This window comes from Plecotus auritus (assembly GCF_963455305.1).
Source record: "Plecotus auritus genome assembly, chromosome: 4".
NCBI classification, from domain to species: Eukaryota; Metazoa; Chordata; class Mammalia; order Chiroptera; family Vespertilionidae; genus Plecotus; species Plecotus auritus.
Window position 1 is genome coordinate 131298671 of NC_137775.1, and position 12545 is coordinate 131311215.

The window sequence follows — 12545 nt, forward strand, 5'->3', positions numbered from 1 at the left end:
GCTTTACTACTCTTTTTTTCCAGACCCAAGCCCGCCCACTGGAGTCGAAGTCAGCTCTTTATTGGTCCGGACGTGTGCTCGTCTCTGCAGTGAGCCAATCAGAACCTCAGTTTCTACCCCAGGGATTTGGGAAACGGAAAAGACCTCGACCTGTTCCTGGGGAGTAAGGCGGGGCCGTAAATGAGTGACATTTCAACCCCCCAATGGGCAGAGCGCTAGGACCTGCCCCTCTGGCGCCCGGGCTAGAAAAGAGCGTTGATGCCGGCCACAGGGATGAGTCCTAGGCGGCGCTGCCTGCCCAGCGGCTCTGAGGAGCGGGTGCTGCTGGTGGCCTCTTTGCAGGTGAGTAGTTTTGTCTTAGAATGTTGCTGTTGAGAACGTTCCCGTTTTTAAATGATGTGGCGTTTTATCTTGGAGTGCGGGAAGCCAGTTCCTTGACTCTCCCGGTTCTGCCTTTGAATCTGGCGCTCGCTCGTCTGCACTCACGGGCCAACCCTCATGCATGCCCCAGGTCCCTCTCTGCTGTCCCTTTTTCTGAATGAGCCTGTCTGGTAGGCACAGGTCTGTCAGCTGGCGGGAGGACTCGCCTTGGTAGTGGTGTCTTGACGGCAGGAATAAACAGGAATTGAAGGGAGGGAGGATCACCTCTCCTGGGCGCCTGGCAGAGCCCCTTCAATGGTAGGGCTCCAGGAAGGAGGCTCGGTGCCTTCAGGGCCATGCCACTATATTTAGGGCCAAGGCAGACCTGCCCCTGAAAGTCGAAGTAGACAGAAAAAAACCTGAATGCCATGAAAGGAGAAGGGGGTGAATGTCTGGAATGGTTTCATGTGGCGCTCAAATCTGGAGCCAAATCACAGGTTCTTAGAGCCACTCAAAATAAAAAAGTAAGTGTATTTCCCCTCCTTTCAAAGGTGTGGAGGGCTGCATTACTAGAGAAGGGCAATAGAAATGCATAAGGGAAGGGAAGTTCACGGTTAAGTTTTGAAGGGTAATTGGTTGTTAGAGAACTTAACTCCCATTCACCAACCGTCTATCTCCCTTCCAAATTGTGGAGCATTTATAGCTTGTGAGTGGGACCAGAAAGTTAACTGACTGAATGCAGCGTCCGGGTGGGGTGGGGTGGGGTGGGGTGGGGTGGGGGGAGAATCAAATACTATCTTTCAGCAGAAGCTACTAAGATTTTCCATAGTGAAAGCAGAACACATGTCAATTTGCCTTTTATTTTAAAACTGACTCCCCTGAGTCCAGGGACCAGGTTTTATCCATCTCTGTTTTCTTGTAGCACCATAGATGCTCTTCAGTTAGTGTGGACTTTAGAGAAGAAGCATCATTCAAAACAAATGGTGTAGTGGAAGGAGCTCTGAGTTGCAAGTCGAGACACCTGGGTTTTAGTCTTGAAGCTGTTGCTATTTGTGTGATCGTAAACAAATCATTTCAACTCTCTGACTCTTAATTTTTGCATCTTTAAAGAGCAGATGTTGCCTTGGATTATTTCTGAGGTCCACGCCTGTGTTAAAGGTCTGTTTTAAAGTGAAAATGATTAGACATTTTCCACCACAAGTATATAAACACAATCTCATTGCAGTAAGTTCCGTACCAATCTGTTAGCAAATAAAAGTTCCCAACTGCGAGGTTAGTGTTTGTTCTTTTGTGTCTACATTTAAATCATAGGAGAGACTTTGGACATTTTACAGACTGACCATTTTATAGGGGTAAAACGTGGTAGAAAATTTCATTTTTTATTCCATCATCCAGCAGCAACTCACTGTTAATGTTTGGGTAGATCTTTTGGTGTCTCTTCCTCTTTTGCTTCCTACAGTTGGTTGAAATTAAGTGGCACCTTTCATTTTAAGTAATGACTGATACATCTAAATTCAGCCCTGCTTTCATCTTTGTGTGTCTGGTGCCCACAAATGTTTGAATTGATAGATCTATTGAATATTCTTGGAATGAAATCTGGTGTGAGGGAATGTTTATATGGGGAAATACGACTAAAAGAATCACTTAACAAAAAAATCTTTCACTGAAACTTGGCCACAAATATGGAAAAAACATCCTTTATAAAATGTAAATTAAATGTTAGCCACCTCATTAAAGCATTTGGACTGTAGTATTTGGTATACTTCTAGGACTGTATCTTACCATCAACTTTACCACCCCCTCCAACATACACGCACACACACACAATTTGATTTCATTTCTCCTTCCACTACCTAATTTAACTTTTTCTCTTTACCCAGCCTCGTTTTATTTCCAGCTTTTGCTTCTGCTCATGCCATCAGCAAGGTATGATCACCTTCAGGGGCCTGAGGTCTGTGCCAGTCTTCATTTGTTAGCTAAAGTCTGCTCCATTCAACCCAGAATACCTCTCACTTTTTGGTAGAGTGCTTCACCATCATTTCATTTAGTCTTCCTAATAGCCCCCTGAGAACAGTAATTTCATTATCCTCCTCTTTTTGGATAAAAAACCTGAATAGCCTGAAGTTCAGAAAATTTAAATAACTTGGTCAAGGTCACACTGTCAGTAAGTAGCAAAGCTGGGACTGATAATCCAGGTTTCTTGACAAACTTTTGGGGTTTGGTGGAATAGTTTATGTTGACAAAAGCTACTACTCTGGGGAAATAAGGAACCAGAGATAGGAAGGAGGTGTCATGAGTGAGTGCTGTGTATATTGGTGATGCCATGCGGGCTGAAACTAGCAACATGAAGACCAACATACATCTCATCACAAAAATATATCTCTTAGCTGTGAATAGGGGTTCACCTGCTATGGTTTGTTTCCCTTATAACAAGTGATCGGTCACAGCTGTTTGTTAGTAGATGTAAAAGTTGGAGAATGACAGGGTAATAATAGTGCCTAGAAAAATAGTGTAAGTGATAGCATTTGCTCCTGGTAAAGAGGTGCTCTTATAATGCAACTACAAATGGAAAAGTTACTATAAAGCTTTAGGAAAAGTAATAGATGGTGGAACACTAGGTACTTTCAGGTACAGTCATGTTTGGACTTTTAATATTGAGCTTGATTTGGGGGAAGGCATTATTTTGTTAAAACTCCAAGGAACTGAGCTCCAGATTTCATTTCCCTTAAGAACTGTTCCTTTTTCCTTTATCAGAAATATGGTTAATCTCTCTTATTTTTCTATATCCTCAAATATATAGCCAGCCTATCTTCTGTAAGTTAGGGTCTTAATGCAATGGGGGTTGAGTTTCACATTGAAGATTTGTATCAGGGAAAACATCTGAGTGGTCTATGGTGGCATTTGAATAGTTAATAATTAAGGATAAACTTTGGATCATAGCAACTCTTGCTCTTTATCCCTTATTTTCCATTACTTCAATATTATATCATTGATCATATTTCTTACTCAATTTTTGGAAACAAAAAGCAGAAAGTAAACTAAGTTTTCAGGCTGGTCTTTATCTTGTAATTTTATCTACCTGTTTTTTGTCATACTTGAATATTAGACATTACTACTTTTGAACACCTGAGGAAGGGAAGAAGCAATATCCTAGGAGCATTACTTTGGAAGACAGGACAAGCCTCAGTTATGGTGGAGATGGAGGAGGTATGAGAAATTATCTGGTTTAATTATCAGGAGTAGGAGGCAGCAGTAGGGTTTTTATGCTGCATTTGCTGAAACTACCTAGAGCAGGGGTGGGCAAACTTTTTGACTCGAGGGCCACAATGGGTTCTTAAACTGGACCGGAGGGCCGGAACAAAAGCATGGATGGAGTGTTTGTGTGAACTAATATAAATTCAAAGTAAAGGAGCGGAGGGGAGAGCAAGAGAACCGGATAGAACAGCCAGATCCGGCCTGCGGGCCGTAGTTTGCCCAAGGCTGACCTAGAGATTCTGGAGATAGTGTAGAAGTAACTTCAGTAAATGCAATGCCTTGTGTGTGCACCAGTTCCGTGTGAGTGTGTGTGTGTGTGTGTGTGTGTAATAGATTCGTGCAATAGGCCTTCCTTCCCCTGGCTGACAGCACCGGTTTTCCTCTGGCACCTGGGACCCAGGCCTTCGCTCCAGCCGCCGAGGAAAAGCCAAGCCTCGAGGCTAGGCTTCTCCGCTCTGGCCACAGTGAGGCTTGGCTTCTCCACTCCGGCCGCAGCAGAGAAGCCAAGGCTCTTCAGTCTTCAGTCGTTTCATTCGTCTTCAGCCTTCAGTCTTCGCTCGGGCCAGAGCCTTCAGTCTTCGCTCCGCGCCTGCATATGCAAATTAACCCGCCATCTTTGTTGGTGGGCGTCATTGGCTGGTGGGCATCATGGAGGTACAGTCAATTTGCATATTTCTCTTTTATTAGTGTAGATATATATATGTATATATATGTATATATTACCCTCTTCATCCCTGCCTTGTCAAAAGGATACTAATCTTGAAACGTAATTTCAATTTTATGGTGGCATTTATGGAAAAAATATTTTTTACTCTATAGCAAATTTAGATTATATATATATGGTGAAGGGTATTTGAAAATACAAGTCACTTGCAAAGTGTGTTTCCTTTGAATCACCTATTTGTTTCTTTATTGCCAAGGCAATTGCATAGCACCTATTCTTGAGCAAGCATACATTCATTTGAAGTGTGAGTCACTGTGGCAATTTATGAAGATGTCTAATAGAAATAAAGTATGTCAAAATGACAGATTATTTTTTGAAGTTGACTAACAAGGTGAATAATTTTTCCTTCTAGTGTTTTCTTTAACCCATTATTAAATAATTAAATTAAGCAAAAGTAAACTACTCAGACTGATTTAAATGTTCTCAGTATTGTATTCTGTGAAGAATAAATACAATTATGAATGGGATTCCATTACTCAAGGTACTTGATGTTCTGGCCAAGAATAAAATCAGGTGATATAATAATGTTGGGATTATTGTGACCAGATGCTTAAAGTTTCAAAACAGTGATGCAGTTAGTAGATGAGAGAATGGTACCCTGCCAGGCCAGGTATTGGCAAATTAAGGCCTTCTGGCCCACTACCTGCTTTTGTACCTCCCACAAGCAATGAGTGTTTTTTACATTTTTTAACGGTTGAAATAAATAAAAGAATAACAATATTACATGTGCATGAAAATTATATGAAATTCTAATTTCAGTGTTTATACATAAAGTTTTATTGGAACACAGTCTCATATATTCTTCTATGTATTGTCTCGGCTGCTTTCAGCTACAGTGGCAGATTGTAATACCATATAGCACAACAAGCCTAAAAAAATTACTATTTGTCCTTTTACAGAAAAAGTTGCCAACACCTGAGCTAACCTGTAGTGTCTTTCACATTCATCTTCATCACATTTCAACAGCCATTTTCTTGGTGCAGGTCTTCATTGTATGTTACCAGAATGATTGCAAAGTCCTCAAAAGTATTCACATCTTTGGTTTTTCTTATCTCAATTTGTAAATGCTGCCTGATTCTCCTAAAATACACATTCACATTATTAAACTTTTAATGATGTCCCAGTATTTATAGAAGAACCTATATTCTTTGGCACAAGTACCTGCAGGTACTATTCAGTCTTATCTTTCTAGGCTAGTCTCCTCCTACTTCCTCATTGTACCCTATACTTAGGGTGATCATATAATTTTCCAAGTGGGACATTCAAGTGTGAAAATGTCCCTATAATAATTATGTTGGAGAAACAGGCCTAAAGCAAGATTGCTCTAGGCAAACCAGGACATATCATCACCCTGCCTATTTCCAGTAATTTTGAATGAGTCACCATTTTCTATATGCATCTGTTCCCTTGCCTCAACTCACTATCCCCTTAGGCTAGAATGCCTTTTCCTTTTTCTATAAATCTTAATCTTGAACATCATTCCTAAACCAGTTTAAAGAATGCCATGTCCATGAAGTCTTACTTAGAAATAATTTCTTTTTCACCTCCCTTATGAATGGAGTGTTTCTCATGATGTGAATTACTTTCTGCTTTAGCAGTACATACACACGCACACATGTCACCCTTCCCTAACCAGTTCCTTGAAGACATATCCTTGTTGGTTTCTATATTCCTCACAGGCTCAAATGGGGTTTGCAACACATGTTTGAAAAACGAATTAATTAACCAGATTAGGGAGACTGAATATTTGTGATTCATAAATCATCCATTTTAATGTGCTTAAGTATTGAGGAAAGTTGGGTTTCCAAGGACTGAGGACAGAGCCTTGGGTGCCAGTGTGGCAGTGTTGCAGAGTGCTTAAAGGCATAAATGTAAGCTTGATCTGTGTCACCTTGGGCAAGGTAACCTCTCCTCAAAGTTTCTGCATCTGTAAAATGGGACTAATCACAGTACCTCTCCATAGAACAGTGGTTGAAGATTCAAATAGTCTAAGCACATGGTGAACACTCTTTGAATGTTAGCTGCTATGACATCATATGGTTTCTTCATCATCATAATACTATTCTGGTGGGTAGGAAAATACAGAGACCTAAGACCAGGGCATAACAATAGAAGAGCCTGGGAAGTACAGCACTGAAATCCTAAAGAATTTTTTTCCTTGGTGGAAGTAGTCAGCTGCAGAATGTGAGTTCCAAGAGAAGATGGTCTCCACTTACCAAGAAATAACTAATCTGCAGTTTTTTGAGAGACCATTTCAGTAGAGTGGTCAAGGCACAAGTTAGGTGTCAGGGGACTAAAAAAATAATGGCTAGAAGAAAGGAAAAATAGCAAAGAAGGGGCGGGAAGATGAGACACAGTCATATAAAAGTACGTGTTTTTTTTTTTTTTGAGCCATACCAGAAAGGAAGCCTGGGGTATGAATTCACTGACCTGTATGATCCTTTTTTTGTATAAAGTAAATCATCAACTAAAATTAGTTGCTTAATTCAAGTGTCAAGGGATAAATGAGGAACCCTAAGAACCAACTCCAAGGTGGTGAGCTCTACCAAAAATAAAACTTGATTTTGAAAAAGAAGTTTTAAAATTTGAGGGTGGGGAGTATATATTGGGGACTATATATTCTTAGTATGATATCTATAAGTTGGGGTGACTATTGCCCAACTTGACTTTGTGCATTGAGTTTTTTCTCAAGAACAGTCATAAGCTGAGCCCTCCTTTATAGTCACCTTGCTTGTATTCATTTCATAAAATGCTTCCTGGGCTTGGAAAGACAAGTCGTGACTGGATATGTTCCTGTGAAATGAAGCCAAATGAGCCTAGATCCTCAAACCAAGACTCTAAAGTCTTCAGTGGTGAGGTAGGGAAAGCTCAGGGATCAGGAGAAGACCTAAAATTTGCCAGTTAGTACTGTATGTTTTTGAACAAGTTAATCGGCGTCTCTCTCTATGTGGAGATTATGGCCATTCATGAACATACTAAACTGTAAAGGCTACAAAAATATTATGGATGGTTATTCTTGGCACTAGCTTTGCCACTAAATACACTGGGATTCTTGAGTTAAAGCTTTCTAACATCTCAGGCCTGCCAACTGACTGTTTTTACTTTGGCAGTTACCACCAAAACTGTCAAGCCTCCGCCTCATTAGCACAACATAATCATTTTTGTCTAATTTTGAGTCATTCAACACACATACTAAGTTTTGTACCTAGGTATCTGTCAAGTGGCACACTAGCTTCTAGAGTTATGACAGTAAGTCTGACCAGCTGTGAAACGGCTTGCAGTCTATCAGGGCACACAGATGTTGAACAAGTAATAGGTCATAAGTGACCTATCATAATTGCACCCAGTGTTGTAAAGCAGGGTACTATACAAGTATATACCAGGCAGGCCTGACCATTTCCCAGTGGGTGAGAAGGAAGGGCAGAGAAGCCTGCCTAGAGCAGAGGTCCTCAAAACATGGTCCTCAACCCAGCAGTATCATTATCACCTGGGAGCAAATTTCAGGCCTACCCCCAAGACCTACTCAATCAGTTTCTGGAAGTGGGATGTCCAGAAATCTGTTTTAACCAGTTCTGCTGGTGATTCTGATGCACATTAAAGTTTGAGAACCAATGGCCTACAGAAAATAACATTTACTCTAAGCTCTGAAGCTGCATCGTGCAATACAGTAGCCACTGGTCACATGTGGCTATAGAACCCTTGAAATGTGGCTAGTCCAAATTGAGATGTGCTTCAGTATAAAATACACACCAGGTTTCAAATACTTACTGTGAAAAAAAAGAATGTAAAACAGTTCATTAAGAATCTACACTAATAAAAGAGAAATAGGCAAATTGACCGTCACTTTGCGACACCCACCAGCCAATCAGGGGTGAGTATACAAATTAACCCGACAAAGATGGTGGCAGCCCTGCCCCCCAGCTGCTTTGGGCCTCTGGGCAGCACTCATGCAGGCGTGTTGCAGCTGGGCGGGGTGAGATGCCTGCTATGAGGGGTAGGGCGGGGGGCGGAGGGAGCTACAGGAATGGAGCTCCGGCTGGAGCGAATACTAAAGGCTCTGGCCAGAGGGAAGGCCTGGTTCCCAGGTGCCGGAGGAAAATTGGTGCCAGCAGCCAGGGGAAGGCCTATTGTACAAATCTTCGTGCAACCAGCCTGTAGTCTATATATATAAAAAGCCAGCGACCAGAACGCCAGAAGGACTAGTCGCTATGATGCCCACTGCGGCCAGCAAACCAGCTGGATCAGGGGGTGGGACCGGCTGGCCAACCTCCCACAGCCCCTACCCCCAGACAACCTGACCTCTGATTGGCCTATCCCACCTGGATTGAGGGTGGTGCGCCGGCCAACCTCCTGTGGCCCCTCCCCCTGGCCAGCCCTGTCCCCTCATCCCAGTGGTTGGCAAACTGCGGCTCGTGAGCCATATGCAGCTCACGAGGCTGCGGTTTGCCGCTCTGTTGACTAATGAGTTTGCCAACCACTGCCCCATCCCAATAGGGGACAGGGCTGGCCGGCCTCCTGAAGCCCCTCCCCCCTGGCCAGCCCTGCCCCCAATGGGCCCACAGCCTCTCCCCCTGGCTGGCCCCACCCCCAGTGGGCCCCACCACCCTAATCGGCCTGCGGCCCCTCCCCCCAGTCAGCTCTGCCCCCACCCCAGTTGGGGACAGAGCCCATTGGCCAATTGCCCTGGGCCCTTCTCCCCAGCCAGCCCGGCCCTGATTGGCCCTGATCAGAGCAGGCCAGCTGGCCAACCTCCCACCGTCTTCTCCTGACAGGCCCGGCTCCAATCTGCCCCATTTGGGACCCCACCCATGCACAAATTCGTGCCCTGGGTCTCTAGTTTTACATATTTTTATAAGGGTGGCTCAGTTGGAGGATCATCTTGTATACCAAAGGATTGTGGATTCTATTCCCCCTTAGGACATATACCTAGGTTGCAGGTTTGATTCCTGGTCAGGGTGTGTATGGGAGACAACTGATAAATGTTTCTCTCACATTGATGTTTCTCTCAAATCAAACATATTCTCGGGTGAGGATTTAAAAAAATTTTATATAGCTCATATGATGGAATGATAATATTTTGAACCTATAGGGTTAAGTAAAATGTACTATTAAAATTAATTTTACCTATTTTTAACTTTTTTTTTTTTTGGTAGGTTGTTTTTTGTTTGTTTGTTTGTTTCAAATTTTTATTAAGGTATTATATGTGTACATATCTTACCATTGCCCCCCCCACCCCACTCCCATACCTGCCCTCACCCCCCAATGTTTTGCATCCGTTGGTTACTCTTATATGCATGCATACAAGTCCTTCAGTTGATCTCTTATTTCCCCCACCTCTCCCTAACCTTACCGCTGTAATTAGACACTCTGTTTGATGCTTTACTGCCTCTGTAACTATCTTTTGGTTCATCAGTTTATAATGTTTTTCATTATCCCTAAATGAGTGAGATCATGTGGTATTTTTCTTTCATTGACTGGCTTATTTCACTTAGCATAATGTTCTCTAATTCCATCCAGGTGTCTACAAATGGTAGTAATTCCTTCTTTTTTATGGCAGCATAGTATTCCATTGTGTAGATGTACCATAGTTTTCTGATCCAGTCATCTGCTGACGGGCACTTAGGCTGTTTCCAAATCTTAGCTATTGTAAATTGTGCTGCTATGAACATAGGGGTGCATATATCCTTTCTGATTGGTGTTTCTGGTTTCTTAGGATATATTCCTAGGAGTGGGATTACTGGGTCAAATGGGAGTTCCATTTTCAGTTTTTTGAGGAAACTCCATACTGTTCTCCACAGTGGCTGCACCAGTCTGCATTCCCACCAGCAGTGCACGAGGGTTCCTTTTTCTCCGCATCCTCGCCAACACTTGTCGTTTGTTGATTTGTTGATGATAGCCATTCTGACAGGTGTGAGATGGTATCGCATTGTCGTTTTGATTTGCATCTCTCGGATAATAAGTGACTTTGAGCATGTTTTCATGTGTCTCTTGGCCTTCCTTCTGTCTTCTTTCGAAAAGATTCTATTTAAGTCCGTTGCCCATTTTTTTATTGGATCATTTATCTTCCTTTTATTAAGTTGTATAAGCTGCCTGTAGATGTTGGAAATTAAACCTTTGTCAGTGATACCATTTGCAAATATGGTCTCCCATACGGTGGGGTTTCTTGTTGTTTTGTTGATGGTTTCTTTTGCTGTGCAAAAGCTTTTTATTTTGATGTAGTCCCATTTGTTTATTTTCTCTTTGGCTTCCATTGCCCTAGGGGCAGTATCAGTGAAGAAGTTCTTTTGGCATATGTCTGAGATTTTGCTGCCTGTGGATTCCTCTAGTATTTTTATGGTTTCCCGTCTTATATTTAAGTCCTGTATCCATTTTGAGTTTATTTTTGTGTATGGTGTAAGTTGGTGATCTAGTTTCATTTTTTTGCATGTATCTGTCCAATTTTCCCAACACCATTTATTGAAGAGACTGTCTTGACTCCATTGTATGCTCATGCCTCCTTTGTCAAATATTAATTGCGCATATTGGTTTGGGTCGATATCTGGATTCTCTATTCTGTTCCATTGATCTATATGTCTGTTCTTGTGCCAGTACCAGGCTGTTTTGAGGACAGTGGCTTTGTAATACAGCTTGAAATCTGGTATTGAGATCCCTCCTACTTTATTCTTCTTTCTCAGGATTGCTGTGGCTATTTGGGGTCTTTTTTTATTCCAGATGAATTTTTGGAGAGTTCTTTCTAGGTCTGTGAAATACGCCGTTGGTATTTTAATGGGGAGTGCATTGAATCTATAGATTGCTTTGGGTAGTATGGACATTTTGATGATGTTGATTCTACCAATCCATGAACATGGTATGTTCTTCCATCTGTTTACATCTTCCTCTATCTCTTTTTTCAGTGTCCTGTAGTTTTCCGCATATAGGTCTTTTACCTCCTTGGTTAGGTTTATTCCTAAGTATCTTAATTTTTTTGGTGCGATGGAAAATGGGATTGCTTTTTTAGTCTCTCTTTCTGTAAGTTCACTGTTGGTGTATAGAAATGCCATAGATTTCTTGGCGTTAATTTTGTATCCTGCTACCTTGCCGAATTCATTTATTAAGTCTGTTAGTTTTTTGATAGAGTCTTTCGGGTTTTTTATGTACAATATCATGTCATCTGCAAATAAGGACAGCTTTACTTCTTCTTTTCCAATTTGGATGCCTTTTATTTCTTCTTCTTGTCTAATTGCAATGGCTAATACTCCCAGTACTATGTCAAACAGGAGTGGTGAGAGTGGGCATCCTTGTCTTGTTCCTGTTCTTAGGGGAAATGGTTTTAGTTTTTGCCCATTGAGTATGATGTTAGCTGTGGATTTATCATATATAGCTTTTATTATGTTGAGGTATGATCCTTCTATTCCCACCTTGTTGAGAGTTTTTATCAAGAAAGGGTGTTGGATTTTGTCAAATGCTTTTTCTGCATCAATTGATATGACTATGTGATTTTTATCTCTCAATTTGTTTATGTGATGTATCACATTTATTGATTTGCGGATATTGAACCATCCTTGCATTCCTGGGATAAACCCTACTTGGTCATGGTGTATGATCTTTCTGATGTACTGCTGGATCCGATTTGCTAGAATTTTGTTGAGGATTTTGGCATCTACATTCATGAGGGATATTGGCCTGTAATTCTCTTTCATTGTGTTGTCTTTATCTGGTTTTGGTATTAGGGTGATGCTGGCTTCATAGAAGGAGCTTGGAAGTGTTCCTTCCTCTTGAATTTTTTGGAATAGTCTGAGGAGGATAGGTTTTAGTTCTTCCTTGAATGTTTGGTAAAACTCTCCTGTGAAGCCGTCTGGCCCCGGGCTTTTGTTTGCCGGAAGCTCTTTGATGACTGCTTCAATTTCTTCCATAGTTACTGGCATGTTGAGCTGTTTAGATTCTTCCTGATTGAGTTTTGGAAGGTTATATTTTTCTAGGAATATGTCCATTTCCTCCAGGTTGTCCAGTTTGTTGGAATAGAGTTGTTCGTAGTATTTTTTAACAATCCTTTGTATTTTGGCGGGATCTGTTGTTATTTCACCTCTTTCATTTCTGATCTTGTTTATTTGGGTCCTCTCTCTTTGCTTCTTGGTGAGCCTGGCTAGAGGTTCATCAATCTTGTTTATGCTTTCAAAGAACCAGCTCTTGGTTTTGTTGATCTTTTGTATTGTTTCTTTGGTCTCTA

At 41.7% G+C, this 12545-nt stretch overlaps 1 protein-coding gene across 2 annotated transcripts in view; it reads left to right on the forward strand.

Annotated features, from left to right (window-relative positions):
• Positions 1-221: 221 nt before the first annotated feature.
• The window catches only part of BPGM (bisphosphoglycerate mutase), a 63969-nt gene continuing 51645 nt past the window's right edge, over positions 222-12545 (forward strand). For both annotated transcript variants that reach the window (XM_080665474.1, XM_080665473.1), the window contains exon 1: positions 222-342. The gene's annotated coding sequence lies outside the window, so the exon portion shown is untranslated. The remainder of the gene's footprint in view (positions 343-12545) is intronic.